Source organism: Chrysemys picta, chromosome 2 (assembly GCF_011386835.1).
Source record: "Chrysemys picta bellii isolate R12L10 chromosome 2, ASM1138683v2, whole genome shotgun sequence".
Taxonomy (NCBI): Eukaryota; Metazoa; Chordata; order Testudines; family Emydidae; genus Chrysemys; species Chrysemys picta.
This window is the reverse complement of record NC_088792.1, coordinates 74,627,750-74,640,478: the sequence shown is the minus strand read 5'-3', so window position 1 is coordinate 74,640,478 and position 12,729 is coordinate 74,627,750. Positions and strand designations below refer to the sequence as shown.

General features: G+C 38.3%; 1 protein-coding gene across 5 annotated transcripts in view; it reads right to left on the bottom strand.

Annotated features, from left to right (window-relative positions):
* Positions 1-12,729, bottom strand: part of LRRC3B (leucine rich repeat containing 3B) — an 86,710-nt gene that overhangs the window by 70,681 nt on the left and 3,300 nt on the right. Inside the window, exon 2 of one of the 5 annotated variants that reach the window (XM_065583506.1) lies at positions 4,888-4,937. The exons of the other annotated variants lie outside the window; for them this stretch is intronic. The gene's annotated coding sequence lies outside the window, so the exon portion shown is untranslated. The remainder of the gene's footprint in view (positions 1-4,887; positions 4,938-12,729) is intronic. 5 annotated transcript variants of the gene reach the window in all.

The window sequence follows — 12,729 nt, the reverse complement described above, 5'->3', positions numbered from 1 at the left end:
AATACCCAGGCAAGGCAGACTCTCTCTGATGCTGCTCACTACACTCTGTATAGCTGCTGATGCCCCCTACATAGGCTGACACTTCTGGTGCAAGATCACAAGCAGACTAGTGGGATCACATTGTCACACAGACCTGGGATGACCACCAGTGTGTTCAGGACTCTTGCATGAAAAAAAGCAATATTTTTGGAGCTTTTCAAGTAGCTTGCTCTGACTCTCCAACATAAAGACTCATAAATCTCATAAAGGACACCCTTGCTGATCCAGGAGCAGATTGCTATAGCTGTGTGGAAGCTAGTTACCTCAGACTACTACAGATCCATTGCCAACCAGTGTGGTGTTGGAAAGTTGACTGAGGGTACAGTGGTGGCAAAGGTTTCTAAGGCAATCAGGCAGGTGGTAGGCATAAAAGATATTCCTGAAGTAAATGCTGGATTTGAGAGAATGGGGTTTCCAAACAGTATTCGGGCCATTGCTGGGACTCACATGCCCATAGTTTGCCCTCCTCAAGGAGCATGAGTACATAGTCTGCAAGGGGTGCTACTCCCTTGTTATGCAGATCCTTGTGGACCACAGAGGTTGATTTATGAATGTCAAAGAGTGCTGCACTGTGAAAGTTCATGACGCCAGAGTTTTTTGCTGATCGGAAGTCTATGTTCATGGACAGACTGGGACACTACTCCCACCAAATAACATTGTCATAAACTGTTACTGTCCCCCACCATTACTTTGGGGGACCTGTATACACCCTTTGTCTTGGCTTATAAAACCATACCCTGATTTCAGAAACCCTGGTAAAAGACAGTTTAACTACACACTCAGCAGGTGTAAAATGGCTATTGAATGTGCTTATTGCAGACTGAAATCCTGTTGGAGATGTTTACAGACCTGTTTGGATGCCAGTGTCGTCAATGCTGTCCTCATTATTGTGGCTTGCTGTGCTCTTCACAATCTTTGTGATGCCAGAGGTGAGACATTTCACCCAAATGGACCAATGACAATGAGGGGCCATTGAATCAGTGCACTCAGCAAGAAAGTGCAACTACCACACCCTGACCAAAGTTTGCTCTGGGACCAGTTTTAGAAACAGAGTGACTTCATAGTCCTCACTCAGGCTGCCTTAGGCTGTCTCCCATCAATCCCTATGCTGGATTATAGGGCCAGCGGGACCACTGATGGTGAGTTGCCCGAGGTACAGTTCTGGTCCCTGGTTTTCTGGTACTCACTCTTGAGCCGCTTAAACTGCTCTCAGCATTGGTCACCAGTCTGGTAAATGTACAAAGATGCCAGCTGCTTTGCTACTTGCTGGTATGCGTAGTCGTTCTTGGTACTATTACTAAAGTCCACAGTTTTGCTGGGCTTGCACCAGAGATTCACCAAAATCTGGCTGTGCTCCAAGAAGCAGTGTTTTGGAAAAGGCTTGTTCTGGTCAGTCTTCGTTGCAAACACAGAAGACTCTCTGATGGTGCACTTGCAGATAGATGGTTAGAAGACAATGGAAGGGTTAACGCTGACTCCCTGAGCTGCTGCTGTACACCAAGGGGGGTTGCCTCCAGTTTCACTTGCATTGACTGGAGATTCTTGGGATAGAGAGGAAGTTGGCCCTTTGGATTTTGGGATACTTTTGAAGGACTCCCAGGACCCAAGTCAAGCAGTGCTGCGACTACACTGGAAAGCAATAGGGTTGGAACCCTGGGTTCCAGCTTGTCTTGGCCTCGCATCCTCCATTCCAGAAGGGTCCTAGGACCCAAGGTCTGATACGGAGAGATTTGTGTGTAGACGGAAGGAGGGTTCAGGCTCAGGGGTAGACACATCCTTTGATTCACTTCATTAACCACTGAAATGCAGTGGAGTCCAAGGGTCAAAAGCTGACACCATGCAGCAACAAAGCAGAACAGTTCAGGGCAGGAAGTAAAGATGAATAACCATTTAGCTTGAAACCTAAGGGGGAATTTGATTAGGAAGAATGCAATTACACAAGATCTTTAGAAAATAGGGTTCTGAAAAATAGCAGCAATAAGCAAAACAAAAGATAACTGCTGTTTTCTGCAAATGCATCCAACATTACTTCAGCAGAAGTCGGGTGGTTTTTGTAAACATGTTTAAAGGCCAGATCCTGCAAATCCCTTCCCATAGAAATAGTCCTTACTCAAAGAAGGTAATGCTCCAACCTCACTGAAATATCTGCATAGGTTTGCAGGAATGAAATGTGACCTAAACTTGTAATTTACATAATTTTAAGAGGGCTATGCTATTACAGTAACCTGTCATACTACAAGAGTACATACATTCAAATTCAATGCAATGCCAATATAGCTGTACATGATTATTTTTAAAAATGGATTTTTTTAAAAAATATATATATTTTTAAATTAAAAACCAAACTGTTTAAAGTAGGGCTGTCAATTAATCACAGTTAGTTCACACAATTAACAAAAAAATTAATCGTGATTAAAAAAATTAATCGTGATTAACTGCACTTTTAATTGCATTGTTAATCAATTGAATACCAATTGAAATTTATTAAATATTTGTGGATGGTTTTCTACCTTTTTAAATATATTGATTTCAATTATAACAGCATAAAAGTTGACAGTGCTCACTTTATATTATGATTTTTATTACAAATATTTGCACTGTAAAAATGGCAAACAAAAAATAGTCTTTTTCAATTCACTTCAAACAAGTACTGTAGTGCAATCTTGGCTGAACAAAAAGTAGGACTGAGTGGACTTGTAGGCTCTAAAGTTTTACATTGTTTTATTTTGAATGCAGTTTTTTTGGTACATAATTCTACATTTGTAAGTTCAACTTTCATGATGAAGAGATTGCACTACAGTATTTATATTAGCATTTTTCAATTTGCCTATTTCTTTTGTTTTTTACAGTGCAAATATTTATAATAAAAATAAATAGAAAGTGAGCACTGTACTCTTTGTATTCTGTGTTGTAATTGAAATCAATGTTTGAAAATGTAGAAAATATCCAAAACTATTTAAATAAATGGTATTCTATTATTGTTTAACAGTTCAATTAGTAATGCAATTAATTTCTTTAATCACTTGACAGCCCTAATTTAAAGTCAAATTTGAAATCATGGCAACCTATATACTAAGGCCTAAACTTACCATCCTCTGTTAAAGATGTTTGTATTAAATTTAAAAAAAAAATTCAAGTACACATTTGCTGATGAAGTTTTGAAGGAAGTTAAAGCACTGAACTGGTGGAAGTCATTTGCTAAGCACCTGGAGCCAGAGTTTGTTGAAGTGCTAAACCAGTTTTTGACTGCAGTAGCCTCTTCTGTAGGTGCAGAGGGAATATTTTCTTCATTTCAGCTTATTCAACTAGATCAGTTCAATGAGTAGTTAATACAAAGTTAAGAAACAAACTGGGATTTGAAAAAGCAGCAAAGCTTGCTTTCTCTTCCAATTTATTAATATAAACTAGGTGTGAGAAAATGAGATCTACTCGTTCTAAAAGCGTGATGGATATGGTGACCAGAAACACATCAATTTAATTCATTAATTAGAAATAATACTGCCTTTGTTTAATAAATCAGTTTTAGAACACAAAACCTGTTTTGTTGAACTTTTTGATAATTTTTTTCCCTTCTGTATCCAGCACATTTAAGGTAGTTTATTTAATGAACAAATTTAAATGCTGTTTTTGTGAATTTTAATTTAATTTGAATTTCCATCCATATAGAGTTTGATACAAATCACAAGTAAAAAATTAATCAGCTAGTAAGTAAGAAATGCATTGTTCACAATTTTCTAACATAATAAAATTAAAACTTAAAAATCTGATTAAATGCAAGAAACTATACAATTGCTTAAGTAAATTTATGTAGCTGTAGTATAGCCTCCTGCTTAGCAAAAAAGAAGCATCGAATTTATCATAAAGGCTATATTTAGTTACAAATGTATGCTTTAATGGTCACCAATCAATAAGAATCAACCTCTCTTTAGGAAAATAACTAAAAAGTATAAATGTAAAACAGGATTAAAAATCAATAATTTGAAAATCAAGGTTTGCTGCCTGCTAATTTAAATCGTGATTTAAATTATTTTGACTTAAATCAGTCTACCCTGGAAATAGTTATTGTGAATAGTTCCTATACTATAAATTAGGAGCATAATCTTGCTTTTAATAAAAAGAAGAACAGGAGTACTTGTGGCACCTTAGAGACTAACAAATTTATTAGAGCATAAGCTTTCGTGGACTACAGCCCACTTCTTCGGATCCGAAGAAGTGGGCTGTAGTCCACGAAAGCTAATGCTCTAATAAATTTGTTAGTCTCTAAGGTGCCACAAGTACTCCTGTTCTTCTTTTTGCGGATACAGACTAACACGGCTGCTACTCTGAAACTTGCTTTTAATAGTCCACAATAGCATAAAGAAATGGTGTGTATTCTTTTGGGGGGGGGGTTAATTATGCTTTTGTATAAGTATATCACACAATCAGACATCCCACACACTGTAAACTTAATTCTAGGATGAGTACCACCAGTTAAATATGATGTAACCTCACTGGACTCAATTTCTCCATTTTTAAGTAGGTTTAACTCAAAAACCAATGTGATTATCAAGACAGTAAAATATTAAAATTGGCAATAGAAATAGTGACCTAACCAATAACCTGATTGCCAGGAACACTTTACTGGATGACGGATTATCTTCCAAGATTTGTACCATATTCATTGCTGTGGTGTTCCCCCCCACCCCCCGGCAACTCCTCTGTACCCTCAGGTTCACCAACCAGTGTCGATAGTTTTATAGGAAGAGCGGAGCCATGCTGCTGCACAGAGGTGCTCTTGCTGCACTACCCACTTTATATACAGTTGTCTAGGAACACATATCCTATACAGTAGAAGTCAAGATGATGTACCCTGTGCAGGAACACAGTGCTTCTATTCCTCTGCAGCTGCAGGCCTTAACCTAAAAGAAGAAAGGAGTAGAGAGGAAAAAATGAGATTCAGAAAGAAGCAGAAATGAAAGGGGAAGAGACACAGACAGACACACACACACAAACGAACGAAAGAGCAACTAGGTTGGAAGCCACAGAAAGGAGACAGAGGAACAAAATTAGAGGTGGTCCAAAACATATTTTCCTTGGTACCTGACAATTTTCACAATGAGACTTGTGTGCCTACCAATGTTTGTTTTTGAGTAGCTCACTGTACTACCATGCTACAAAATCAAAGTGTTCATCCTGAATTAGGAAAGGTTAAAATCCCTCATCTGTCTGGGCCTTTTGAAGACATTTCTTCCACTGTGAGTTGAGTACAATCCACCTCCTTATTTAGAAAGACCATAGTATCCCTGAGGGAACGGGGGGATGGGAAATGGTCCACCACTCCAAAGACCTCAACCTGGCAGAATAAAGCAACACCACACATGTATTCCAGATCCATATTTTCATTATTGTCTTAACATCCTTACACTAAAGAAGAACAGGACCATAGTTCAGGAAAAACCTGAATTCCAAAAAAAGATTTCTCTGACAATTTTTGAGACTTCAGCCCTTCACTGAACAATTGCCACATGCAAAGGCACGTTGCATAGAAAGTTCGAAAGCTGTATAGCTAACTATGTGGGGGAAAGGTCAATACTTTTTCTTATCATGCTTCCAGGGACTTCTCCAAAGCCTTCAGCAATCTAGCATCAAAACTTTCAAACTTCATATTCATGGCAACTATGGTCGTTGGAAATAACTTTAACCCACAATGACAACATTTAGGCTGAAAATTCAAATTATATCTGAATTATGTGATAAACTTAATTTTAATTATGAAATGTTGCCGGCGCGTTAGGCTGAAAACTAATCAATGTGTTTCTCACAACCTAGCTCAGTCCACCTCTCTGGAAGGACACCACACAGTTGTGAGTGGACCGAACTGCTGGATCCCCTATGTGGTATGGTGAGAGCATCACTGTTCCTCACTCTGGGTCTCTCAGGCACAGTCCCAAGTGCAGACCTGTGTCTACACCCCTTCTTTGGCATGCAGAGCTCCTCAGCCCTGCCACTTTGACCCCAAAACCAGTGCCTTAACCCTCCTGAGCCCCCAGTTGCTTATACATGTTCTGTTAGAGTTCTATCTTGTTGCGGGCAATATGAGTTTCTTGATTAACCCCTTCAGGGACAGCATGGCAGGCAAGGAAGGAATACGGGCTTAACAAAGGAATTTCTTAACCACATGCACTTTTCTTCTAAATAGCACAAGAGAGTTATAGATCTTTAGGAATACAACACACTCCCCTCAGATCTCACCCCTCCTGTGAGTCATGGATGTGGCCAGCACCCATCAGCTAGGCAGCCTTTCTGCCTTCTCTCTCCTTAGCTTGGCCTTTTTGCATGGGGTGGTGATCTGGCCCCCTTTCACAGAGAGCATTCCCCTTACAAAAAGTAATTTTCCCTCTGTTGATATTCACCCTTTGTTGTCAACTGTTGGGAATGGGCCACATCCACCCTGATGGAATTGGCCTCATTAGCACTGACCCCCGACTTGGTAAGGCAACTCCCATCTTTTCATGTGCTGTATATTTATACCTGCCTACTGTATTTTTCACTTCATGCGTCTGATGAAGTGGATTATAGCCCACGAAAGCTTATGCCCAAATAAATTTGTTAGTCTTTAAGGTGCCACAAGGCCTCCTTGTTGTTTTTCCTTTAAACAGTCTTTGATCCTTTAGGCTGCATACCCAGGCTGAAGAATACCTGCCCCTTTCCCACAGCCAGGTTTCTGTACACAGTTCATTGTTCTTGTGGATGGGCTGGTAGTTAACAGACAATCACAGCTGATGGCCCTAGATTGCTCTGTCACAGCTTCTAACACATACCCAGGGAAAAGGCTATCAATACCCCATTACAAAATGAATGCACTAACCCACAAGTGAGGTTGCAATACAACATAAGGGTCACACTCCAACATGAAGGTTACAATACAAAGCGGAGCTCCTGAAACAAAACAGCGCTCTAAAAACAAACAGGGGTTCGTAATCTGATACAGACATACCTGACTACATCACAGTACCAACTTCAAGGTGTTCTGCCACCACCATGAACACACTGAAACCTTGGGCACACATTCCAGAACTAGGATCCACATCCATTAAGACACTGGAATCTCCAGCATACCAATGCAACACCTATGCTACTTGTTTCAGAGTAGCAGCCGTGTTAGTCTGTATCCGCATAAAGAACAGGAGTACTTGTGGCACCTTAGAGACTAACAAATTTATTTGAGCATAAGCTTTCGTGGGCTACAGAAGAAGTGGGCTGTAGCCCACGAAAGCTTATGCTCAAATAAATTTGTTTGTCTCTAAGGTGCCACAAGTACTCCTGTTCTTTATGCTACTTCTGTACAGTCAGGGTATCTATCTTTCAGTCTAAGGTGACAATGTTTTTTAGTCACCACACTATTTCCCATATCCTTATAGTACGATAAGGAGCATATTATACAGTGTTCTCCAATTTTCACAAAGTGAAGACTGGAAAATAAAGAAAGGTTTCAGGTTTTCTTTTAAAGTGTATTGCCAACCTGGCATCTAAAAGGGGGGGAAAAAGCCAAGTAAGTAAATTTATTTTACACTTCATTTTTTAAAAGTCTGAATGTACTACTGGATATGCTCACTATTAATTTCCTTATTCCAGGTAAATTCTTTCTTCAAAAACACCTTTTTATAGTTCTTTACTAAATTATTGCATTTTCTCCTGACTTATTCAAATCAAGCCAATTATTTTCAAAGCCAGTTTAGACACATTTACTAAAGTGTTTACCATAGTAAAAAAATACCAATCTAAAGAATACTAAATAAAATGGAAATGTGGGGGCCAATCTCTCAGACTTTAATGGAGCTACTTGCAGTAGCAAGCTCTTTATTGAACGGTATTTGTATGATTGGGCTCGTAAAGAAAGAACTACAATGTAATAATAAGGTTTATATCTGAGAATAGCAAACTACAATAGCAAACAAATAACAATACTGCTACTAAAGCCCACCTGATCATAGCCATAAAATTTCTTCTCCAAGTAAACACCTACCGTTCACAGTAAAGAGAGATTTCTATCACAGTAGTCAACCCAAGTTTACCAATATTGACTAAGGCTTTGTTTTTGTTTTTTAAATCAAGTAAACCCAGCATCATCGATTACATCAAATGTGCGTTACCTCTTGATAGTGTGATGGCAAAGACAGGGAAACTGTGGAGTATCCCAGAAAGTGGGTACATGGAAATGAAATGCTGAACCACTGACAGACTGAGAAGTCTCCCTGTCATTCCACAAATTAGTATTATTGAAACAAATGAGCAACCAAAGGCTCCAAACAGGAAAGAATAAAAACAGACAAACTGAAATCAGTATGCTGCTGAAAGTTGTCTTGGTTCTTTCACATGACTATCATTTTAAATTAATATCTAGCATGCATTCTAGTTCAGAAAGAATATATAGCTCCTATCACAAAAAAGAGGTGTTTATTATTAGTTTATTACTATTCATTAATATCAACAACCATCTTCAGCTATATATCTTGAAATGCTTTTAAAAGAAAGGTGTTACCAATATTCCCATTTTAAATGGGGAAACTGAGGTGCAAAAGAGTTAAGTGACTTCACACAGGAAGTAAGGTGTAGAGCAGACTATAGGGCTCCAATTCTGCAGACATTTATGCACATGCTTAATTTTACTACTGTGAATAATCCTATTAAAATTAATGGGCCAACAGAAAAGTTTCCACAATTTGTTTTTAAAAATCCCATTAAAATTTAGTTTTTAAATGTACACTTCTTTGGAGTATTTGATACCCAAATATTACAGCATTAAGAATTTGAAACTGAAATAGATTATAAACAAAAGTGAAACTGACTGCACTGATTTTCATTGTCCCAATGGAGAAATAAAAAAGGAAACAAAAAAACAGTGGCCAGTAAACTGCATTTCAATTTTATCTTTTATTAATCTAATGTAATATATACTTACATAATATATGATTTTTAATTTCAAAGTAACCTAAATGATTCAAAAATTTATGTTAGAGTTCTCTTTCCAATATACAATAACTAGTCTGTACCCTTCCTGAGGAATCCAAGTATAGGATAATTCATAAAAGCAATGATGATTCTGTTTCTTTTTAACATAATGTCCCCTATCAAGCTCAATTATATAAATTCATCTGAATGTCAAATATCTTTACTCTTTGCTAAATGCCATACCTAGGCTTTAAGTAATTCTTTTCAATTTATGCATAAAACTTAATTAAAATTATTTTGAGGGGGAAAGGCTGCAATATGCCCAAGCAATCTGCATATATGTACTCTCCGGGTTTAAAAAATTAAGACTCTTTCATGTGTCCCATTAGCCCCCAATAAAAAATCATTAATGGCTCAATCCCACAAGCACAGCTGTGAAGCACTGAGTGCTCTCAACTCCCACTATCTTTACACACAAAACCATTTTCAGTCACTTTCACAAATTTACCCAAATTGGAGCAAATCCTTTTTGATTAAAGTATTTCCACTGAAGACAATGGAACTACTTGAATGCAACTTCACTGCAACCTTGACATAACAGTATTGTAAACTGTTTTACAGTATATTTATTATAAAGTGCTGATGAAGATAGTTTTAACAATATCCATAAAAATATATCTTTAAGATGGCTGGCTACTAGGGCATGTCACTTTTAAAAATACATATCCCACTAACTGAGTTATGTGACCAACAGTAACTATAAGCAGAAATGTGACTCGACCCCCGACAGCAGAACATTCTGTCAGCCTTCCACAACATGACTGAAATGTGGGCCATCTGTTACTATGAAAGTACTGCAATTGAGTAAATAAGGTAACATTCTCCAGATTAAAACTTCTATGCATCTTTTCTTACTTTTCTTTTTCTCCTTCCACCCATCTTTTTCCACACATTTTCTTTCTACTACTTTTTTCTTTTTCAACTTTTTTATATTTTCTGGTCTCTTGCTGTTGGGTCTCTTTCATTCTGTTTCTTCGTTTATCTTTCCTTAATTAATACTTTTTGTTTTCTTGGCTGTTTTCAGGCCACAGCAGCATCCCATTTTCATGTTGTCTCTCACTTTCCTCTGTTGTCTCTATCACCTTTCCGCCTATCCTGCTATCTCCTTCCTGCTCCACTTCTCCCTCACCCAGCCACGACCTTATCCCTTGTATCTACACCTTTCACTTCAATTTAGCTGGCTGAGGTGTACTCTTCGTTTCCCCTAGGGCCTTGTCTAGACTGTAATAAATGGTGTATTTTGTTTGTTTGTTTAATGTTAGTTAACACATTTTTTAAAAATTCACGTTTAAAATACAACTTGCCCTGGCCACATGTGTTAGCTAGCTGAAATGGGAGCCTAGAGTGGACCTGGCCAGATAACTGAGGTAAAAACTGTTAACACAAACCTATACTAAGGAAAAGGACATGCTATATCTATATCTCTGGAACTTATATGGCCCCCATTACAGTAGCACCCAAGCACATCACAATCTTTAACATATTTTAGCCTCACAACACCACTGTGAGGTAGGGAAGTACACCTCCACCCTGATATAATGCAACCCAATATAACACAAATTCGGATAGAATGCCGTAAAGCAGCGGGGGGGGGGGAGGCACACTCCGGTGGATCAAAGCAAGTTCAATATAATGTGGTTTCACCTATAACGTGGTAAGATTTTTTGGCTCCCAAGGACAGCATTATATCGGGATAGAGGTGTACTATTATCCCCATTTTACAGACAGTGATCTGAGGCATACAAAGATGAACTAACTTTCCCAAGGTCACAAAAGAAGTCTGAGGTGGAGCAGGAAACTGAAGCCAGAACACCGGACCATCTTTCTTCTCTAAGGATTAGATAATAGTGTAATAAGGTCATAACCTCTTTTCCCAAACTAGACAACTCCTGTGATGTCTCTCACTTTCCCCTTTCCTTCGTCTTCTATTGCCGCGTCCCTTCCCCATTCCTCTCCCAGGGTACGTCTATACTTACCTCCGGGTCCGGCGGTAAGCAATTGATCTTCTGGGATCGATCCCGGAAGTGCTCGCCGTCGACGCCGGTACTCCTGCTCCGCGAGAGGAGTACGCGGAGTCGACGGGGGAGGCTGCCTGCCGCGTCTGGACCCGTGGTAAGTTCGAACTAAGGTACTTCAACTTCAGCTACCTTATTCACGTAGCTGAAGTTGCGTATCTTAGTTCGAAGTGGGGGGTTAGTGTGGACCAGGCCTCAGTCTCTCTTATCTTTCCTTCTTTCATCCTAACAAGAGAGTACCATCCAGAGACAGAACAGCCATTTTACTTTAGCTACGGCCTTTTCCTTGGCAACAGAATACAGAACTTTGGAGTTGTGCCCATCCTTATGGTGAAAGAGTTTTCCCAAGTCCACTTTTGAAATCAGTGTGAAAATAAACCAAGCTATAATCTCTATGTGATGTAAATACTCAAAAGAGAGCACAAGAATGGAAAAGACAAAATTCCAGGCTCCACCAGCTTTTTTGTGTGAACTAGCAGCAAATGCTATGCATAATACCTTTCAAGTTCAACCTAAGTCCCTATGTAAAATATGCTTGTGGTCCAAGTCAATCGATACTGTACAGAAGTCTACAATGAAAATCACCAGCTATACTTACAGACAACTATTACATTCACAAATCCTCATGAATCAACAGCATGCGCCTTAATCATTGTTAAATAAGGAGAGCCTCCCCTGTGCTGGGTTTGGCAATTACTACTTGTGTAAATGAAGAGCTGAAAAAGCGCTAAGGGAAAACTGATATTGCATCTGATTGAACGTATGTTTTGTTTTGGATGAGTTCATGTATGTGCTGCACATCCAGAACAAGCTTCACAAAGTGGCCACAAAAATGGAAAAAAGAAGAAGAAATAATTTACTTTATCAAATGCACTGGACTAAAGCCAACAAAATAGAGACTCAGGATCACCAGAAAAAAGTGTTCTACCTATGATGTGTTCTACCAAATTCAATAGTGTTCTACCTATGATGTATTATGTTTAAATACTACCATACAAGCATTCATGTATGTATTTACAAGTTAGCCATAATTTTTTTAAAAGTTTATTAAATTAGTTAGCAGGTTTCTTTAATTTCTTGCATGTAGTATCTGTGGACATGCTGACTTCTGGTTCACACAAGAGCACAAATGTTGTACCAAAGCTATATGTTCCACAAGTAACATTTTTAAAATATCAGAGCTTGTTTGGTAAAACTGTTCAAAGGAGGCCAGAATAAGTGACTACAAACTCCATGAACTCTGCTAATTCATTCTTGGTTCAAAGCAAAATGTTTAATCATGGTGTTTGAGAATCATACTATCATTTTAAAAACCAGATTCCTTTCTTCCTTTTGACATTTTGTTTTAGGAGTTTTATAGCTACAGACAAATATGAATTGCACAGCAAGACATTTGCTTTACATTTACTAACTGATTATACTGGGAAAAACAAAACTTATAAAGTATACATGTATATCAACAGTGGAACACAAATGAAGTTTCTTTCTCAAATGGGAACTGATCTAAAGTCCATTGAAGTCAATGAAGCTGACTACAATGGGCTACAGATCAGCCCATAATAAATAGATAAATTATCATATTTAAAATAATGTATATACCTTTAACTGATTCTAAAAAAATACCACCAACAGTTGTTCCTCTCACTCCATGAGGCAGTTAGTGATAACTAATGTTTACAAACAT